This window comes from Bombus vancouverensis, chromosome 13, assembly GCF_051014615.1.
Source record: "Bombus vancouverensis nearcticus chromosome 13, iyBomVanc1_principal, whole genome shotgun sequence".
Classification (NCBI taxonomy): Eukaryota; Metazoa; Arthropoda; class Insecta; order Hymenoptera; family Apidae; genus Bombus; species Bombus vancouverensis.
In genome coordinates this window covers 12,237,118-12,259,699 of record NC_134923.1, presented here as the reverse complement: position 1 = coordinate 12,259,699, position 22,582 = coordinate 12,237,118, and the positions used below count along the sequence as shown (strand labels likewise).

Here is a 22,582-nt window from a genome sequence, read left to right as displayed (position 1 = left end):
TATTTGTTACGTGCATTGTGCGATTCTATCGAGCAGATTTACTCAATCGCGCCACGATCCTTCGAATCTCGTTGCAACCCTAATCGCGATCGTATTCTTATCTGGTTCGCGTGACTGCGGTCCTTTGCATGTATTTGCCCTATGTATCGTTATGTTGTTTGCTCCAGTTACATTTCTGCGAATGTCACTTTATATTTCACGAGGTTCATTTATAAAAGCACGAAGAGAAAGAGGAGAACAACAACAACAAGCATACTTCTTCTTTCTCTCTCATTTTCTTCAAACAAAATTCTGTGAAACTCGGAAAAACCATGCAATCTGTTCTATCGCGGGATGAACGAGGAACAGCGAGAGCTTTATTAAAATAAAGGAACTTTTTGCAGTAATTGTTCCACTTGTTCCTTTTTATTTTTATTCTCTCTCTTTTCTTTTTCATAACGATACATCGGATAAAGGCGTAAAATTGCCATAAAAGCATCCTCGGTTGATTTTACTTCCCCTTCGGGCTACTATTATTTTGCCATTTTATTCAATCTGGTATTCGCGTATTGTACACAACAGCGGAGTTATTGCTTCCTTTTCAAACAGCTCGATCGAGCAATGTAAGTAGATATCGCAATAAATCAGGGACAACTCGTTTGTACGTGTTTACGATTCGAATTGCTTCATCGTTCTGCAGCTTCTCATTAGTTTCTCCTGATCCGCTATCTTCCTTTAAAAAATCCTACCGAGTACGATAACGCGAAACTTTCGTTTGCCTTTGTCTTTGTGAAACGACATCCAAGTCTTGGTACAGGCATACTTTTTATAGCATTTGATATATCAAAACGTTCACATGGCAAATACGATATTCACGTTCAAGCGAAAACAACGGATTAATTGATTAATCGATCAACGAGAGTCAAGAGCGATCGAGAACAAACGGGTTGCAAAGTTGTCGTTGCAAGGGCGTTGTTGCTCGTATTGCCATAAGCGAAGATAAGCGTTGGGTTTTTGACACTTCATCGAGAGTACGCGTTCAATTGCTTCTCACGGCGTACAATAGACTCTCGTAGGTCTTGTACTTGCACACGAGTTGCTTTCTCCGACCCACGGCAAATTGTCATCGAGCGATGAACAACACCGACAGGTGGTCTTCAATCGGGCACCTTGCAAAAAACCTGAACGCGCACGTATGCGGCTTCGGTGCGTTTGCTCGGTTGATCATATTGGATTACAAAGTGCCATGGAACGGCCAAGGGTCACGATTAACTTTTGCTTTTCGCACGGTCCAACCTTCTTTCCACCGTAATTTCTCTTCATACGTGGTGCGATTGTTAGAACAGAGGATTCTGGATTGTGTGGAAAAATTTCGTGGTAAAGAACGAATGCTCGGCTCGGGGGACATAGAAGACGTTTCGTATAGAACGTGCTATATCAAAAAGCAAATTGTAGTCGGTCGAGTGTCCGGGGGAAGCCACGTGATCGGCAGGTGGGATTGGTAACGGTCCAAAGGGCAGAAGCAGGATCAATAAGAAAAAGACTGGTTCTCCGTGATGCATGGTGCACCTGCTCTTCGGAGAGACACGAGGAGAGCGGATCCGATCTCGTCCACGATTCTTCGTCAAAAATCTCGAATCGTTTCATTGTCGGAAGCGACAGCGACGTTCCAGCACGTATATAGCGAAATAGGTATCGTTCGAGTCGCTTGAGCTTCAACCTTTTGAAATTCATAGATTTGTATTCGGTCTCGTTGAACGAGGAATCGAACAGAAGAATCACGATCGAAAGCAATTGGAAGTAGCAGAGTCGTTGAAACCCGATTCCAGTGAAATTGATGGACGTAAGCACGGCTTAATGGGAAACGATCGTGTTCGCGCAAGGTTCGAAAGACGGTGTTATAAGAGAGCAGAGGAAGTTAGTAAGATAGAAGAGCTTGTTTTCTTTCGAGAGTCTCTGCAAGGACTATGGTTAAGATCCCAGCCAGCGTATGCCATCTGCCAACTAGTTCTTTGGATGCCAGTCGCCCTTTAGTTTACCAGCGCGCAAGAAGTAGCTCGCTGCCCTTTAAATCGGCTCTACTTTGGCAATCACGATCAGCTGCCTAGTCGGCGTCTCTCCCGTAGCTTCTTTTTCCTTACCATCCTCTTCTTGTTCCGTATTCTTCCGCTTACTTTCTTCGCGATTGTTCTCTTCCTCTCTAACCCTTTCTTCTTTTCGCTATAGACGATCCGCACTGAAAATGTCTGCATGTTCCGTTTTTTGATAAATCGACACGCGTGTTTACGGTACATAATGGAAAAAATATCGCGTAATACGTACAATGTATTTTTATTGCTCGGGGATCACGAGTTACGAAGCCGTAGCACTTTTATCTATTTGAAACTCGTCTGGTTTAATCGTCGACAACCGTAAAATTATTTCACTCGCGGGTATTGGATTTTTTGTGGTTACACTGCAAATATGGATACCCCAGTTCCAGCGAGCTTTGGCTTGAACCGTGGAGATCGCGCTTCGACGCGCACGCGAATATATCCCTTGATATTTTAGTCTTCGGTCTTTTTTACTGTTAGAAGAGAGCGTTCAAGAAGAATACGAATATTGCAGCGAGTCGAATTCGTTAAATCCAAGCATTCGATTTCCCTGAATTTATTCATTGTAACTATATTGGACGACGATGCGTTTAAAGAACGAAGAACTCGAAAAGTATCGTCTATTTCCTTGGATTTACGAGTCGATTTGTACCGAATCCGGGACTCGAAAGATAATGGATATAATAACATCGATGGTATAGTGATCTTTATCTTATTGGACGTGATTTATTTAGAGTGATCGAAACAGAGAACGATGACTGTTTAATCAGAGCTATTCCTTAACACGTTGAATGCCATGGGAGTCACCGGTGATCGGCGCACCAAGTTTGGTAGAAATACATAATTTGGACAAATGTCGATAGTTATACATTTTTTATTATTACCATCGTTACTACGATGATGTGACGAAATTAATGCAGTATAAAACATGTAAAAATAGTTTTATTTATACACGAAATATAGACCTATTATGCGCAGCATAAGCCCCCAGCAGTGGCTGTCGAACATGGAAGAAAACCGTTTTCTCCGTGTTTTACCTTAATAAACAATAATCCTATTCGAAAGATGTTTGATAACAATTAAGGGTCCCGGCAGTAAAGTATAAAGTGCTAAACCTTCCGAGGGTTCTTTAGGATTATTGCGGGTCCGAATAAGAATATGGTAGGTAGGTCAGCACGTAACGATATAGAACAGTTATTTAGCAACACGAAGAAGCGATATAGAATAATTGATAATCGGAAAAAATAAGTGAATCGAGCGAAATTGCTGACAGGTGACCTTAGTGAGATAAATTCTTGTGGTAATATCTCAACGTTGTACGTATCGCGTAATAAAAGATTCATCGTGGTGCAAGCCTTGCAAAACTGGCGTGGCATTCAACGTGTTAATGTAGCGATGTGATAAAACTAAAACGACTAAATTTGTACAACTACTGGACTTCTGAGTGACAACTCACCACTCAGAACTCACAGCTAACAATTCGCAACAACTCGAGAACTAACGAGTAACGACTAATTCGCAACTTACTCGTAACCGACTATACTCTTCGCGAAAACGTCCTTTTATACAACGATTTTCGGTATCCGATTATTCGGTATGTGTTTTACAGCTGTTAATGGCCCAAGATGGTTACGTGCACCTTTTCAATTACCCATTGTCCTAAAAGGCCACGGGCATATGGCCTAATGGGATTTTCCATCCTTGCCGGCCCGTAGGCACTTTCAACATTTTCTACCTGTAGTTCATCGGCATTTTTCCCGTGGCTTTTCCACGATATCACAATAGAAGGATGAAGCGTGACACAATTTGGCACATGACTTTTCACGTAAGGATTTTTGATACGTTCGATAAAATAGGAACGATAGGTGCTATCGGCGATTGTTACTCGCTAAGGTCAATATCGCTAGAGAAAAGGGGACGAAAAGAGAGAGAGAGAGAGAGAGAGAGAGAGAGAGAGAGTGCACATTGAGAAAGACAGGTTTAGCAGCGTGAAAGCAAAAGGTGAGACGGATGAATATGTTAGCAATCCCGTTGCGGGCTCGTAACCAAGAGTTACTCACGATTCCGACCCTCATCAGCACACAATTACTTTCTTTGCTTCGACGTAATGTCGTTCAACCGGGATTCTGGGATTTTCAAAAGACCTTTACAACTCCGAGTCAAACAATGTCCGTAGCAAGTATCAATGTAGTCATTTACTCGATTGGCGTGTTTAAACGTTTACCATGAAAGCAGTTATTCGATGTAGACGAAACATTCGTACAAGTTGAATTCATAAATGTAAAACGTAGCAGAAGGTTAAATGAAAAGACTCTGTGACACGGTATCGATAATTCGCGGCGGAAATATTTCTATCGATGAAAATTCGTTCCGGACGTTAAGGATCGACTTCGTTGATAGGAGGAAATGGAATCGACAGGGTAAACCAGAGCAAATGCTATTACAGGTGAATATCTCTGGGGTGAATAAACGTTTCTGAAAATGATCCAACAATGGGGCAAAGTACGCGTATCGAATGTAATGATTTTTCCAAATACGGAAGAACGATTGATTGTTCGATAGAAAGAATAGAATTGTTTAAACTATCGTCAACCAGATATCGTTAATCTACTTGCATCTTGTTCGATTCGATCGACGAATTATTGCCACGTTCGCAACATTGTTATCGTTCTTTCTCGAATAACCGATCTCGATCGATTTCCGGGTATGAACGGCATCGATAAGAACTGTAAAGACCGGTTCATAGAAAGCAAAGGAGCGAAGGGAAAGTAAAGAGGAGCGAAGAAGGATACCGGCTCCCATCTCGTATTCACGATAAAAATATGGTGTTTGAAAAAACGTTGGAGTTTTCAGGACCAACGACGAACGTAAAAATCGGTCGAACATGATCGTTCGAGACACACGCTCTTTCGTTTGTGCGAATGTACGAACGTTTGTGGAGTACCTATTCGCCAAGGAAAAATAGAGAAAACAGAGAAAAGGAACGCGTTTCTGTGCATACGTAGTACACGCATACTTGTTACCAAACGTGCATATGCATGCACGTATTTGTTTCAACATCGAAACTCGAAAATTGAAAAAGTTCAACGATGTTTTCCACGGACTAGTAGTTGGTTGACTGGATTACACCATTTTCCAGTTTCGTCCGTGCATTGCACACTTGCGGGACTTTGGCGTTTAAAGTTGCGTCTATTCCCTGAAGCAAGCGTTCCAAATAATTGACGATCCCACGTTCCTAGTTTACATTACGGTTCAATTTACCGGGTAAACTAATTGTAAGCACGTTGCTATCGTTAAATATAACAATTCTGATACTTGTACAGTTTCACTCGCAAGTGTATGTATACGATATCATCGATTGTTCTAGCTGGTACTGTCCAACGAACGTACACGACATAATGGCTTCGTAATGACATAACAGTAGAAAAGCAACTCCGCCACCGTTGATTAATCGGCGTGGGCGTCTTACGGAAAAAACTACCGTTAGATTCGGCAAACGAACATAATTATCATAAACACGCAAAACTAGTTGGACACGAAACAAGATCATCAAAGATAATTTAGCCTAACCAATGACAAGCCTAGTTCCTTCTGGCGAATAGACCAGTTCGACTGTATGGGTGGTTGCGCCTTTTCACGAGTCGCTAATTTCATAACTCGTTCGAGAAGCGTGGCTTGTGTATCGGTATGCGATACATTCACTTTTTGTAAAAAAGAAAAGAGTATATATTAATCTATTGGAAGCATCGCATCGTTATATCACCTATTTTTTTCGATTTCGCGTTCGAGCAGCTCGAGCGTGTAAAACGCGGAGCGTAAGCTACGGCGTAATCGCTGTAACTTCGATTACGCGTAATTAAGATTTCCACGTCGATACTGGAGACGATGTAACTATTTTGCTGAAACGAATATCGAACAATGACAAATGGAAAACAGCTTAAAAACTATCGGGAACAGAATACAAAGGGACTATAAGGAATTCGATTACAGGTAGATTCGCTTGTTATCCGGAAAAAAGGAGAAGAGCAAGGAAAAGAAAGTCGATAAAATAGTAGAATCGGCGGTGGTGTCGAGCGTGAGGAGAACCCCTGTAGCGCAAGGAGTGGGGGAAGGATAGAGCTCGACGAGCCAATGAAGAGAGGAAGTGCGCGGCGCAGATGCGTGGTACATTCGATGCGCCGGGCTGGTCAGAGCAAGCGTGGACGTGTACCGCGTCGGATCCTTTCGATTTTTCGCTCGATTCTTTGCTCGTTTTTCCACTTACGACCGCGTTGCGAGTCACACGGCTGCCAGACTCGGACCGATAGCTTCCTAGTTACGCGAGTGCTTCGAACCCGATCGGTTCTTCTTGCCGTTCTCGAATCTTAATCGCCGAAATACGTACGTACTACGGGGAATCGAGAAAACTTCCGGGATTGGAAGGTGAATCGAGCCGGAGTATCGACGATCGACACAGTGCGGACGAATCACACGTGCAGTGACATTGGTATCGAATTTTGAGCGATCAATCGAGATTTCTCCGTCGTTCGTCCATTCGGTTGGACGTAAGACGTACCGCGTGTCGAGTTCGTAGGATTCTAAGTTTCGCTCACGAAACATCTGCGATGATCATAAGAGTGAGAATTCGAGTGACGCTATATATTAGCGACACTGTCTTTCGTTCTATACGTTTTTGGTACTCGCTTTTACTTGGACCCGAACGCATTGCGGCTATTTTGGACGAGTAGACCAATAGCACCGGTAAGAATGTAAAGATTGGTCGGACAGAAGAACCGCGAGTGTCAGTAGTTTACAGTGTCCGGTGAATTTGACTTTTCGAAAGGCATCTACGCTCGCTGGAAGTCGCCAACGTCGAACCAGGATTGGAGCAGAAAGGTCAGTGTGCGTTTCATTGTGTTTCATTTATCGATCGTTGCGGCATACTTTACTATACGTAGAAACACGAAATACAATATACGAAACAACGAGATATCGGAACGACCAGATATATGTGAAAATTATCAGTTTCGTCTTGTCTACGATCGAACGAAACGATATATAGAAAATGTGGGTCAAATCGAATCTTTCGAAGATCGAGTATCGAAAATCGACGTGGATTCGCGTGAGAACAGACGAGATCGGTGGACGTTCCGATGGAACCTCGTTAGTTTTTTTTTCTTAACGAAACGAAATGCCAGAAACGTGACTGTTGAGCGGTAGTTGAGAAGTAGTCGGGGTGTAATTAAGATCGATAGCTGGAGATTAGATTGTTCCGGGGAAAAGGGAGTAGCTGAAAGGGGGTGCAGAGACGAGAGAATTCGGGATCGAAGGATGGTGGAGAGAAGGTGGTTGCGCTGAAACAAGCGTACGCGGTGAGCGGAGGAACGTTGCGTGCAGGAACGAGGCTCGTTTCGTTTCTGCAATACCAACGATGCGATACAAGTGTGACTATCGCGCGTTCACCTACGATTATCACTGTCAAGGGGGTTTAACAGATTTAATGGAACGTTTCCAACTTCTTTTCCGTCGCTCTACTTTTATTCTTTCCGTCCCTACGAGCGTGCGTACGCCCAATGATTAATTCATGCTTACCTCCGCGTCAACGATTTCATTTTGCACGCAGTACTTGCAGCTTGAATCGGATTAGGTTACGTCGTAAGTTCTCCTCGTGTAAACTGGCTTACTGTCGGAGTTACGTGTTCCGTACTTGGTTTACTAATATTCCACGTTACGTAAATGGACCATGCCACCCATTCTTTCGTATTGGAGCTAAATACGCGTGTTTACGTCCTCTCCGATATTTCCAAAATGTCGCTCGTTGTAATTTCAAAGTATCGAGGACGTTAAAATATCGTATCAATATAGTCGAGCTTCTCGAATATAATCGAATATAGCGTGATATCTCAGAAAAGAAACTCTGTTTTCATAAATTCGCGTATTTCGTGGACGAAGTGGAGTTTCGATCGATTTATCTTCTAAGAGTCTGCCGTGGTATCCGATCCTGATACTCGGTGCTCCTTTCTCTCCTTCTCTTCTTCTCTTTCGTTTAGCCTGCGAATTCTTCTAATTGCACTCGTCAACGAAAAAGACAGCACGCGTCGTTTCGATTGCTCTTTCGCACGCGCGATCTTACGATCGATTTATTCCCATCGAACGGTACGTTCGTTCGATCGACTTTGGACGTTAATGAACGACGGAACGAGCGCGCATCGAAGATTGATAATCGACGTCGGTCGTTCCCGTGAAAGTCAACGTACCGTAAAGTTCTCGGTTCATTCATCGTTCCCACGTTGCGTAATAATCGTTGCTGGCACGTGCCACGTGCGACATACAGACGTTACCGGTTCACGGAAGCGTTGTCGTTTAGCCGGCACGCTCAGTAGCCGATTTACCGAAAATCGTCTACATTTAACGGTATTTCTACGTTTCTCTCGGAGAACCGCTCGGAATGCGGCCCAGACACGGCACGATACGATCAAACGATCAGACGATCGAGTTAAAATCGATCCTCTTAAAAGCTACGCCGATCGTACTCCGCTTCTTGTAAAACTCTGGTTCGAGATCAGGGATTAGGTCGTCTACGAGGTATCGGGTTGAACGCGGGTTAGACGATGGTAGAAAGAACGATACCGGTTTCCCTCTTCGAGGTAATGTTTACCACTCTTTCCCTATCTCCGAGCATACAGCTATACAAGTCGTGTATATTAAAGCAACTCGCGGAAGAGGATCGTCGAGAGGTTACGTCGTTACTTATCAAAAGCTACTCCCTGTCTTTCACATTCCCTGTTCTTACCTCCGACTACTTTACCGCTTTCTTGCCTTGCAAAATGATCGAGCTTTAGCCTCGATGACAGTGGAGCACTCTCTTGCCTCCTTTTTAAGAAATCCAGCTGGAGAGATGAACGTAACGAGGAACAATATCACAGAGACAGCGAGATTTCGAAAGTTTCCGTCGAAAGCGCGTAACTTATTCGTAAAAATTTTCCGTCGCGAATATTCCATTACTTTCGGATATTTAAAGGTGTAAAGATACCCGGAATGAGTATAATATTCGTTCGAATATTTGACGCGTTTAGTACCATCGTTTTACTTCTGTTCACGAAGATGCAAGATTGCTTAAATATATATAATACATGTAAGTATGTCAACGAAAGCCAGCGAGTCAAACCATCGACTAATATCGCGGACGAGGCAGTTTAACGATATCGACTCCGCGGCATAATAGATCGTTCGGTGAAGGAGGCTCGTTATTGATAATTAATCTCATTACGAGGTTCTAGCGTAGCGGCGATGGAAAAGGACCGATCGGCTCCCTCGAAATCGAATATAATAGCCTTTTCATCGGTTCTTTTTTCACGCACCTTTCATCGCGTATGCCGTCTGCACTGCCGGAGTTAAACTTTTCTTCGCGGACAATATCACCATTTATTATAGCGAACAGTTTTATTCAGCGTATTCTCGTTCGAAAGAGCGCGCAAGGACGAATCTTTTGTAGAAGAAAGTTATCGAAAGCGATTTATTTCGCGGTCGGTGCTAAGCTCGACTGGCCTCTACGCGATGAGAAACGAAATTGGATTTTGAAATGCTTCAAATGGACGACCGTATCGTGACTAATTTTCGTGCTAACTAATTTTCAGCGTATATACTCGTATGTATATGTAACGACCTCGAAATCCTTTTTCTTCGTTCTACGTGATCGCGTTACGGGCTTTGTAAACGTTTCGAGCTTCAAAGCAACCTTGTGTGTATATGTGTATACCGGCTTCCGGTTTCCGATCAATCTAAAAATCGTTCACGACTATGCTTCCGGCGGAGCGTGTATCGTGGCATGGTAACCCTTCGACGAAGAATCCGAGACGAACGATTCGAAGGATAGTCGTCCCTTTATCTCGTCGAAACTTTTTCCGCCACTTTTTAAATACAAAGTGTATTTGATTAAAAATGTATGCAGTTTAAAAAATATTTCATCTTCGTATAAGAAAAGCTAATAAGTATATATTAAACACGAACAGGTATACATTATGTAGGACGATGTTACAAACGGGAAATTTATAGAGCTATATTTGACGGCTTGCCCGAGTCTCCCCTGCGTTGCACTGCGAAAGGGTTGAAATAATTATACGGAGGTTTGCTTAATATGAAACTTTCTTTGGAAGGAGCACCGCCGAGACGTACATATTTTGTGCACGCAACAGGCTATCCTGGCACTTATACGATCTGGGCAGTACGATTACTCTCATACAGCGATATTTTTCTTGTCTTCGTAATTTATGAGCGTAATATCGAGTAACGCGTAACGCCGCAGCTTTCATAGACTGCCATAAATTCTTTACTGCACGCCTAGGTCGTTAGAAAATTGACGAAGGAATAACTATTCGACGATCGATTTCCTACAGGTCCAGTTTTTACGAATTACTATACGCCTTTTACCGCATGTCCAAGACGATCGAGTATCGGAAAGAAAATAATTAATTCTTCACCGATAGATTTGCTCGCGGCTTTAAATCGCTGCAACACGAGTATTTCGAGGCATTCGTAGAGACGACGAGTAATAAGTAGTTGAAGGAGAAGGAAGGAAATCGATTCGTGGTTAAACGATCGAACGGATAACAAAACGCGTTCTTCGAGAAACGAGTGCATCCTTCCGTAGTTATGCATTCGTTGGAGCGCAAAGAGCAGGCTACGGGGTTATTTTTGTCGTTTCGTCCACACGGGAAGGAGACCATCCCGGATAAATTTATCGCTCTACGACTCGGTGTCGGTGGCAATTTCGGGATAAGCTTTTATAGAAAAACGCGAGCGCTCGTTCCAGCGCTGTTTCATCGAATTATCGCCACGTACCACCGAACGTCGCAACAGCCTCCATACGCCACTTTGAAGTTTCAAACTATCGTTTAACGATGCTTTCAAACAAATTGTTCGAAACAAATATTCCAGATCTTTCGTTCGTTCGAAAGTTTCAACTGAAAATCAATTTTATTTCAATCGCGCGGCAATTAATTACTCCGAATCGAAGAGAACGCCCCGCCATGAAAACAAAATCAAGCTGGACACAATGGAAGCAGCGCGATTAAAACACGGTAAATTTTCGCGGGCACCGAGCCAAGTGCGCTCGTACGTTCGCGCTAATCGAACTCTTTCTTTCCGATCGCATGTCGCTAATTGCACGCTGGGACTATCGTGCTTCCGTATATCGTGTTCCGTACGCACAGGTTCATCGAAATATTCGATCATTTGTAGACACCTTTTACGAATATATTATGTGTGTCGTATGAAACATTTTCAAAGTTACGACTATTCGTGCCGTGTATATTAATATTTCGTCAAATATATATTTTATACGTATACATTTTCGAATTGCTTTCGAATTTGGCCAATATAATCGTGACGACCGAGTCTCGTCATGACTAACGTCATGACTAACGTCGATACGATAACGTTTCGTACAAGGCGTAGAGTACGAACGTAAAAGTTGTCTATGACGATCCTTAACACACTTCCGTGAGCCATCGTAGTATCCTATCGTATACTATTGGTCAACAGTTCGATCAAAGAATTCGTCACGCGACCGCTTTCGATTATTGTTACAACGATCGAGGTCGTTTAGTTCTGTTCGGCGATCGTGTCAGATTTATCGTTACGCCTATTGCTGCAAGTGCTGGGTACAATAGCAGCGCACAAAGGTGATTGTCGTAACGTTCTACCATCGTCGTCTACGGTCCTCGAGAAAATCTCTATACGAATGTTCTATACACGTATGTGTGTATTTGTAGGCAAACGTTCGAACCGAGTATAGTAGTTGGCGAAGGTTGTAGTGGTGGAGGCGTGGATGTGTACGCGCGAAGGCAAAGAGAACGAAAAGCCGGTCTTCGATGGAACACCTGTTCCACAGGTATGCGATCCTTTCCACTCTTCTTTGTGCTTTACCTCTCCGATCCGGATTTCTTCTACGCGTTTCTGAGCTTTGTTACCCCTTTTTGCAGTCGCCATAGGAAGAACGACGTTCGATGCCACGTATCGCGATATAAAATGCCTCGCGTTCCCCTTTCCACAGCTAACCAAAATTCCCCAAATAAATGTTATAATCGACGATCGACGGCACAATCGATTAAACGGATTTAAGGGACGATTTATTAGATCGTAGTATCGTTAGGAGATCGACTCTGTTGTGACAACGACCATACCCAAATCCACGCCATTCCATACTACCTGACCGCTGGGTTTCAACTTGACCTTTGCACATGGCCCAACATTACGCTTTCTCCATTACGTAGGGCAATCAGGATCCTTCCCTTGTCCTTCAACACCTACAAACGCGACATATAAAAACTGCAAGCATCCGACCACGAGACTAGTCTTAGTCTTGAGTCTTGTGTACAGTTGTGGCCGTGATTCGAACAACTGTTTTAACTTCGCTTTAACTACTCCTTTAACTGTTCGACTACTCCTTTTTTATCATTAATTTTACGCCACGCTGTCTTCGCTCGTACTATCAAGTTTCGATGACTTTGGATATTTATGCAAATTCATATTTTTATGGACATAATTCGTATCACAACGACCGACCGTGTTTTTTATTTTGCTGCCTAGTCCTTTTTCTGCGTTTCATACATATTGTGATTGCTAAATACTCGTAACGATATTTTATTTCTCGGCTAGGCTATATACAACGTGTCGCAATAACCGTACGCAACCGTATATAACTCGTTACGAAGTTAAAGTGGAAGAAGGTGGCTTACGCGAAACTTGTTTACCGATTCATCGCCGTTTTATTGCGTCAAAGCGGCCATCAGACACTCGATTACGATTTTTCGCTACCACCTGGCATTGTACGTTTCACCATATCACGTTCGTCCCAAGCTTTCGTAATTCTTCTTTGCTTTACACGTTGCTACCCTGTTCCAGCAAACGTCAAAGTGCTCGTGCACGACAGCTCTTTTGTTCTGCTCTCGAACGAGAACGCAAACGCCACTGGCAAATCGACGTTCCGGATATACGTGCAATATGTATATCGACATTTATCCATATATGCTATATTTATATCGCGGATGGAAGTCCAATCTATTTCTATATCGCTCGAATATTTCATGACCATTTATTTTCTACGTACGTATCGCATTTCGTTCGAAACTTCGTTCGTCTTCTGTTTCTTTCGCGCGCATAAATAAATAATGCAGCAGTTATTTCTTGACAAATCGAAAGGTTTCGCTTATTTTAATCGTCCGTTTGTTATTACTTCGCTGGAAACTTGGCTTTTGTTTTGTTTCGTTTCGTTCGTGGATATAAACACAATCGATGGTTTTCTTCAAAATGTACGATATCTGCCTTATTTTATTATCGTATATGTTTCTACGGGTTGAGCGATTTTTATTACACTCGAGCAGTTTCTCGTAAGAAAGGAAACATCGAAACAAAGCTGAAGACAAATGACGGAACATCTGTTCCTTCGCAATTCGCATGTCTCTTGAAATTATTTATTTCTCGTTTCACCTCCCGCGATTCACATCTCCTGCTTTAACATTGATTTATAACGTTTGTCGCGCTTGATCCATTATAAACCGCAACGTGTTCCCTATTGTCTTTGCGTCTACTGGGTATCAAGTTAACACGGAGAACGGAGCAGCAACAAAGCAAGGCAAGAGAAAAGTAGTTAAAGAGGAGTGGGGCTAGAAAGAGAGAGAAGGAAGCAAGTTAACGGTAAAACAGAGAAAGTGAAAGAAAAGGGATCGTGCGTTGGGTAGAGAAAGACTAATGCGAGCCTCCATTTACGGCCAGTTTCCCAATTTTACAGACGGCCAAGCTTTATAGAACTTCTCGAAAACCTAATTCTTCTATTACAAATACGAGCAGGATAATATTCCTGCCAAGTTCTCATTATGTCTTTGAAACCTAAGACTTTTCCGTTGCCTGTCGTTACGTCCCGTCGCCCGACCACATATTCTAATCCATCCTTCGATCGAGATGGCTAACAGCTGTTCAAACATATTTGCTCGGATCCGCAACGATCCCAAGGAATCGTTATCGCCACGTATAAAATCCTCTTTACAGCGACAAAATCTATTGGCGTCTTAAGATTTACTTTATCTTGATTGTTTGTCAGCTAACTGTCGACACCCTAATTTTCTACGATGCGTCCTTCGAATCGAGACACTGCTTAGGGTTTATTGCTCGTTACGATAAAACACGAGATAAGCGGCTTTTCCCAGGTACAAGGTTCGAAGGTCGATTTCACCCGTGAGCGACCTTCGGCAGGGGCCGGCCAGCACCTACTGCCTTCGCTTCTCTACCGAAAATTGTAATCAACGAATCCGCTTGTCTCGTGCTTTAGATACATCCATAGCTAGTTTTCCTCCTCGACGTTGTAACGTCAATTCACATGGCCACTGTGACATTAGGGGCCAGATGTGTGCGTGCCCTCACCGCGTACCCTCGATAACTTCAAGGACCCACCATAAACTTAAACTTTTAGTTTATCGTTTCTGTAAGTTTTGTCGGTTTATGGATGATCCTTGAGCAGTCCTTAGGTCTATTGTACGTTCTTACAAATTACGGAGAAAGTAGGTAGTTACTTAATGGGAAAACCTATCTTCATTTATTAACGTGGGCTATAACCAATTGGCATCGCGGATCGTTACCCTCACTTTTCCTAACCAAAAGTGTGAACGACGAATCCGCGTTGTTAGTTCAAAGGGACACAGCCACACCGAGCTTTCCTCCGTAATAATACGAGAACACCTCGACACTGAAATTACAAACTCTCATCAGTCAACGTCTCGCAGATCAGTCGCGTAAACGGTGGTTATAAACTTGTGTTATTCAATAAAGTTCTATAGAAAAGAAACGCAATTGTCAACTCAGAGTTAAAATCATTCGAACCATCTCTATTATCTTAACCGAAATAGGCGATCGACTGATTCGTGGCGTCGATTACCGTATCTAGACGAGATCTTACAACTCTCGTTGACGCGTTATTCCGCGAATACGGTCGAACATCTGTTTCATCCGTCGATGCCTTTCCCTCATACTCTCGCTCGTATAATCGTTTACGATGCATCTTGTTATGCGGGTTATCTTCAGGGACGATACGTGAAAAATTGGACTAGGTAATATCGCGCAGCAAGCAATATCGTTGCCGCCAAGCAACCGAACAGGCCACGGCTCTCGTTGTCGATCCTTTGGCAACCTTCTTGCCGTGTGATCGTCGCGACTCGCCTGGTATATACGCTAGTAACACGATAGTCGAAGCTTGGCTGCACAGTTTGGAGCACATTGCTCCGACAACCTCCATTGTTTCTGACCAGTTTATCGTAACCCAACACTTATTGTGCATCAGAATGCCACGCTCTCTTGGTAGCTCGACGACCTGTTCGTCGGTCTGCCTCTCTTCCAGTCTGTGTACCTTTTTGTCTAAGCAGTTCCTCGTCCCTGGCAATTCTTCTTTCCTTCGTTCATTATTTTCTCGTTCTTTTGACGAAGGTGCTCGGTCCTGAAGTAGAATATTCCGCTTTACGTTGGCTAATTATTCCAAAAATATTCCCGGGGACTGGGAATGAGACGGGGACAAAAAGAACAACGCGTTTATACATCCGTACGATTCACGGCGTACTGTCGAACCTTCGTCGAACTACGAGTCGCTTAACGATTAACGGATAACGCGAAAAGCTGCGTATTGACCTGTAAAGTTATTTCTAACCGGTCGATATACGTAGCAAAAAGTCTCTACGCTGTTTAAAGATTAGAGAGAATAGCCGACGATATACATAAGCAACACGACGATCGCTGACACGAATTATCGTTTTTCCACGGTTCGAGAAAGTCCTTCGGTCGCCACGAAACTTTACTTTCCCTGTATATAAATTCGTAACTTGCGTATACAGCCGTAAACTATATTTTTTATGACCATCGATTTCTTAATTTCTTTTTTTTTCTCGTACACGCCTAAAATTTCATAAAATATCTGGCGTAATTTGTCCCTGAATTTCGTCGGCAACTTGAACGTTGACAAACCATTTCGACACGCTGTTCTACACGATTAGATTCTGTTCTGTTCTGCGATTAGAAAATTAAGAAATACCAGAAACTATTATAAGGGTGGCGCAACCCCTTCATGTAACGTTACACGCGATGTTAATTATTCTATCTTAATGTAATTAGTAACGAGGGGTTGCAATGATTTTCTAATCGCGTGAAATTGAAAACGTAGACGCTTGAGTATACCGTAGAAGGCACCGCTACTACGCGTGCGATGGTGCAATCAGCTCCGACACTGTAATACAATCGGTATAGGAACTTGACAGTGGTGTCAAGAATATGGGTCAAGGGGCCAGAGTATTTATCATCCGTTCGATCGAACGAATTAATTTTCCTTTCGTTTTCTCGACTCCGTTTCCTGAAACTCGATTTCTCAACGAAACCTTGTAATTTCCATTTAAAATTTTATGTCTTTCAACTCTTTCCCGGTTAACTTAAGAATTCCTGGTTCGTGAGAATTAAACAGCGGAAATTTTGTCACATTTTGGAGAACACAGTTAGAAAATAGAACCACGGTAAAAAATCGTTTCATCTGCCGAATATTATAGAAAACGCTCTACGGATATTTCATATATTTTTCCATATTATGTGCATTTTGTAAAATTTTCAACTCTCAAATTTCCTATAAATGCATAAAAATCCGCCGTCTAGCAACGATATACCGAATCCAAATTAATTCGTAATTATTAGGTTAAGCAATGACTGCATTCGTATTTTTTTTTTTTTTTAAGAGCGCGTTACAAATTAGATCAAAGTTAGATTTGTATGCAGCTAGAAAAAGTCAATAGTCTTGAATCGAGATTAAATGGAAAACTAAATGTAAAGAACAAGACGAAATTTCCACGAATCTACGAGCTTTTGAAACGAAAGTAGCTAGGTCCGTGCGATTAGAAATTACAATGTCGGTTCGACAAAGTGTAACTTCGATCACGAGTTTGTCTTTGGTTGGCGTAACAGCCGCCGTAAGCACTGCCGATTTTCACGAGTACACATCGTACATGGATCCATTTACTTGCGCCGTTCACGCTCGACTTGTTCGCAACTCGATACTCCCGTATTTAATATCACCCTACGAGCGTGACACAACACCCACTCCTGTACCAAGTGACTCGTTACTATCGTTTAACCCTGCAATGCTCGCTCGAAACATCCGGTTAAAGGTATCGACCGTTGACCGGCTGTCCCCGAACGAAATTTTTCCAAACCATCGCTTTATCGTGTTGCTTCGACGACGATATATTTCGATTTACCGAATTCTTTGTATCAAAGTTATATTTTCGGATAGAATCATTCGCTATAGCGTACGGTTATTTTTATTAAAATAAAACTGCACCAAGTTTCACCGCCAAGTTACCGTATTTTATAGCAATAAAAGCAAAATAAAGTGCTTGTAACATATTGGCATAACGCGAAATGATCTTCCTCGGTTGGAGTTGGAAAGGGACTTGACGCGTTTGTTATACCAAGTAAATACATAAATAATTATGTAAATAATAACGAACAATCTCTAGTTTGAGGTTTGGACATCGTACTCATATAATATTTGTTTTCTTATGTCAGCGAATATTCCTGTAATATAATGCATCTCTAATCTGTTAAATAAATATTGTTGAAGTGATTTCTCACTTTTAGGAAAACTCGATATCTGCTCTAGTTTTTAGTTTTCTCAGTCCTCGAAGCCATTAAGTATTGTTTGGCGCTAAATCAATTTGAAGGGCCTCTCAGCCTCATAGCCTTTTTAGGAACATGCCTTGCACAGATGGTACAACGGGCTATAGACAGGCCAGTTTTCGTAATTATATAAATAACCCATAGACCCATGGTTTCGGAGCTCTGTTGCAATGTAACGCTGCCAGTACTTATACTTATTTAAATATATTTCTATTACACATTCATCCAAGCGTTCCTCTATCGTATAACATCAATGACTGTTATTTAACGAAAATAATGCTTTTATAGAAGGTACAAAGACCATCGCGATCGTTGGTGCCTCTGCGGAGATACGGTCGACCCAGTGGCTTTTTAGTATCAGAAATTAACCATCGACGTCTTTGTTTCTCTATACGATAATATCGCGTCGGAATTTACCGAACCTATGTGCACGGTATCAAGCTGTCGCCATGTACACAAGTAACTATGTACTTGTTCGGTTTACCTAATGAGATTTAACAGTATCCAATTATCTAAAGTGCTTTTCCGATGGTCGCTTCAGTTCCTATCAATCAAATTTCCCTTCGGCTAGCGGCCGTGCCGGTTCGATTTCCAGCCTCTGCGTATTTTATTTCGCGAATTAATTTACCGCCTGTGTGTATATATGTGTCGTATAAAACAGCACGGACGATCTTTTATGGGAACATTAAAATTTCGCGAAATATACTCTCTTTGCGCGTTTAACAGCCACGTCAAAGCCAACGATAATGGTAGTGTGTTAAAAATCGTTTGCCCCGTAACGTGAAAATTGAAAACGCGACCGACCGCCGCATCGATTTTTTCGTTCGCCGAATCTTCTTTAATCGCGTGAATCGCGTTCAAAGGAAATTTTTTGACGGATTACTAAAAAGTAACGCGACATTCGCGGTAAAGAGTTTTCCATATTCTAATTTTCTCTCCTTTCTTTCGTACGATTTAACGAAAACGATATGTCGAGATACTTCTTCCTGCGTATCTCTATAACGACAGCAACGATTGCTGTGTCTCGTAGATTCACGATATACGATATACGTCGAGACCCCGGTTATATCTTGCAGCTGTTGTTTATCCCTTAGCTTGCAATTATAAGGGGCGATAAGAATAATATCCTATTTCCTTTCACCTTTGCCGTACTACCATCTTTTTATTTTAAACCTTTTCTTAACGATGTGAACCATAACGAGCCGATCGTTGCATCGGATAACGATAAAGGAAAATCGCGAAAATTACCGCACTCCGAATACAAATTTGTAGATACGACCGGAAACATCGATCGTCTAATATTTTCTTCTTTTCCGTATCACGATCTGTTTGGTTTATCATTCTATCCGGATTACAAACTACTAGTGTCCGTTCCCTTCGTTCCTCCGTGGTTTTCCTTTCGGTCGACACCAATATTTCCTACGACTTTTCAGTTCCAGCGACACACACGTACATATAGGAAAGGCAGAGCTTATATGCAGCTTTTCTTGTTTGGTCGGACTGTAGAAAACGGAAGGCAATCACTTGGGATTTTATCCGAGATTACTATGAACGCGAGAAAGGGACGATCGCTTGAAAACCTCGAAGAGAAGGGGCCGAGCGAAAGAAAGAGTAAAAAGAAACGCGTTTTTCGTAGCTGGAGAAACTATTCAATTACACGGGATAAAATTCAAGATACTTTGTATATAAACGCGCGGTCGAAAACGTTCGCTCGGTTTTGTTCCTTCATTTGCCGATGCGTAGGTTGGTTCGTGTAGTTTTGTGTTTTTTTTATCTATATCCGTTACGTCCCATTCTATCGTTATACGGAAGTATACTACAGGGAAGAAGGAAACGATAAGAAAATAGCGAATAGGGTAGAGTATGGCGGGTGACGTGATAAAACATCGTAAGATAACGGTTCATGGAGAAAGCTTCGACCAAAGGGTGGAAGACAAAGGAAACAGATGGTGAAAATTAGAGCCGCGCGGTACGCAAACTTTGTTTTCTTTAGTCGAATTCGATGGACACGAAAGCAACGCGCCGTAACCAAATATAACATCCCCCTGACGGGATTCACAGGCGCGTCAAGTTTCGTAAAGCCTGCGCTAATCGTATTTGGGAGCTGTTGAACACGCCCGGAAACCAAGTTATACGGGAACGAAGCAACGAGTGTTTCGCGCTGCTTCGAATTCTATACATTCGTACTTATGCACGTGCTCTCGTTTAATCACAGACACGGTCAAGGCGAGAAAACGTGCGTGCCCTCGCATCACGTCGCTCGTTAATCCTCCTAATTGAACTCGACGTTTCATTTCGTTCGATTCCTTTTACTTTTAGCATAGGAGAATCGCAGAGGAAAAATACGACAAGTACAGTTTCCTTCATCTTCTGGCTTTCATGATTATTTTGTGGTAGTTCAAAGGTAGTATTTTAATGTGACTCGCGATAACGATAAGAATAACGATAACGATAACGATAACGATGACGTGATGTTTCGTGCGCGTAGAAAAAGAAAATGGAGAGAACTCCATTGTGCCAATACTTTCTGTGGCCGTAGCACGGACAGCTTTTGAATTTAACCCATTGAATTTAATTTACGAGTCACTGGCGATAAAATGTCGCACGTCCCTCGAACCGTCGAGGTTTAATTTTTCTCGGTTTCGGTCGACCGAAAGAGGCGATAAGAAAAACGCCAGAGAGCACTCGATATATCGCAAGCATCGCTTGTTCAAACGTTTAAATAGCTATTCGCACTTTCGATAGGCGATGCTAATTCTCGTAACCCTCGCATTTCCATGGCGTTTCGATAATTCTCCCCTTTCGGTAGGCGACCGTCTTTTGCGGAAACGGCTCGACGAATGGATGAAACCGATCGAATCCGATCCCTTCGCCACAAAACTAATTACGTTCGTAAAGCCATTAATATTCCCGGGGCATATTAATCCACAAAGGAAGTCACGATCAGGTTGGATGTCCGATCTAATCCGTCGAAGAGCGACGAACCTTGTTTGTCGTGGCTACTCGATCGATCGGAATTACGCGAGGCAATCGTAACAACGAACGTGTATTACATTCTGTCGAACAGATATGGCAAACGGATATCGTAAAAATACCAGTCAGGGATGTTGATATTCGCGCCAACTTCGTTGCAGTTGTTCGCCGGAGAGCTGTTCCGTTCGAAAATATTTATAAAAAGGTCTGGCATGTATCTGTCGGGCCAGTCATAACATCCGCGAGATTAAACGATATTCGTACGAAATTCTATTTCCCAGTTCCTCCAATTTCAAATTTATGACTCCGTGAGTCGAATACGTCTGCTCCGCCTGCTGCAACGGAGCACGTATACGCGCTGCCCTATCGCTTACCTTTCAAATTATTCTGACTGGCAACCCCCTACCAAGCCACGGAGAAATTCACGATAATTGCCGCGTCACAGTCGATCGTAAGCTAAGCAAGACTGTCAGGAAGACTGACATCGACTGCGTACCTACTTTCGTTATCGAATAACATCGATGCTCTCGTCACCATTGCAGTCTCTGTTGCGTCTCTATATTACTCCAAACTACATTATGTCGGATATCTATCGTACTCCGCAACCGTTGTCGATATTCTACAACCGTAAGCCCATGCTGTCTTAGCACGTTCGCGAATAGTCTCGCGAAGCATCTCGTCGATCTTAGGACGTTTATTTAGTCGTTCGATAAGCTCCAGATTATATTTCGCAAAGTAGATCCGCTCTTAACGCAATATTCGTGCATCGTTTATACTTATATCGTGTGTTTATCGATATCACTATAGTAGCAGCATTTCTTTTTTTTGTTTTTTAGATCAACCAACTAACAGTTATTATTTTTACCTTATCTCGCGTGTACGCTTCGTAAAGTAAGAAAAATGTACTTCGAGCAATACAAATTTGTACATTAGTTACACCTCTGTATCACCTTCTTATACGCATACATCGTTACGATCGATCGTTAATCGCGCAATGCTCGCGTGAGAATGGACCTTGCCGAAATTCTCGGTGAAAATGAGGGGTTTAGATCCCAATGTTTAGCAGTGTGTGTGCGGCATCGGATATTGATTGAATGGGATGCCATGGGAGGTGTGCGGCAAGAAGGAATAAAACGTTGGAGGGAGAGAAGGAGAGCCGGTGACTGTCAGAAGGGAGAGCGACAAAAGGGACGAAGGATGGATGATACTTTGCTCGTTAGTTGCTAATCATCGTCATTTCCGTTCAAAAATCAAAAGCTCGTGCTAAACAATCTTTTAAAAGTCGAAGAACAACGTGGAACAATTTTTGTCGATTACATTTCCTTCTTATCTCACGATCGACTAACTCGATTTTTTTCAATCCGTACTATTTCTGGCTAGAAACAGAGTATAACGTCGCTTAAGCTTTCTCGATATCGTAATTTCGATGGGAAACCAAGAAAAGAGACGATGAAAGAATCGTAATGATCCAGCGATCGGTGATTTGCTCGATCAATTGATTCGTTTTCTCTGGTTAACAAGTTAAAGATACGTACTTGCGGTATACGTCAAACCGACGAACTTGAAAATTCGTACGACAAGCTTTCGCTGTAACAGCATCCTAAGGCAATTTCACTTGTCCCGTGGTGGTAGGGGCGGTTGGTTGAAACGTCGAATCGAGGGTGAATCTCGAGGGTGAGTCATCGGTGGAACCCCGCGGAAAACTGGGAAACTTTCTTCTTTCGGAATGTCTTGAGGGGCAAAGGAAGAGAGCGATGAGTCATCGAGACGAACCGGATCGCGTCGATTCGATTTGTCATGACAAAGCGTTCCGCCCATTCGGATGTAACAGGGTGAGGCTAGGTTCGAGAAAGGGG

General features: G+C 42.6%; 1 protein-coding gene across 4 annotated transcripts in view; it reads left to right on the top strand.

Annotated features, from left to right (window-relative positions):
• The first annotated feature begins 6,277 nt into the window (after nucleotides 1–6,277).
• tinc (transmembrane protein tincar) overlaps nucleotides 6,278–22,582 on the top strand; it is a 38,164-nt gene continuing 21,859 nt past the window's right edge. For all 4 annotated transcript variants that reach the window (XM_076623612.1, XM_076623614.1, XM_076623611.1 and 1 more), the window contains exon 1: nucleotides 6,278–6,947. The gene's annotated coding sequence lies outside the window, so the exon portion shown is untranslated. The remainder of the gene's footprint in view (nucleotides 6,948–22,582) is intronic.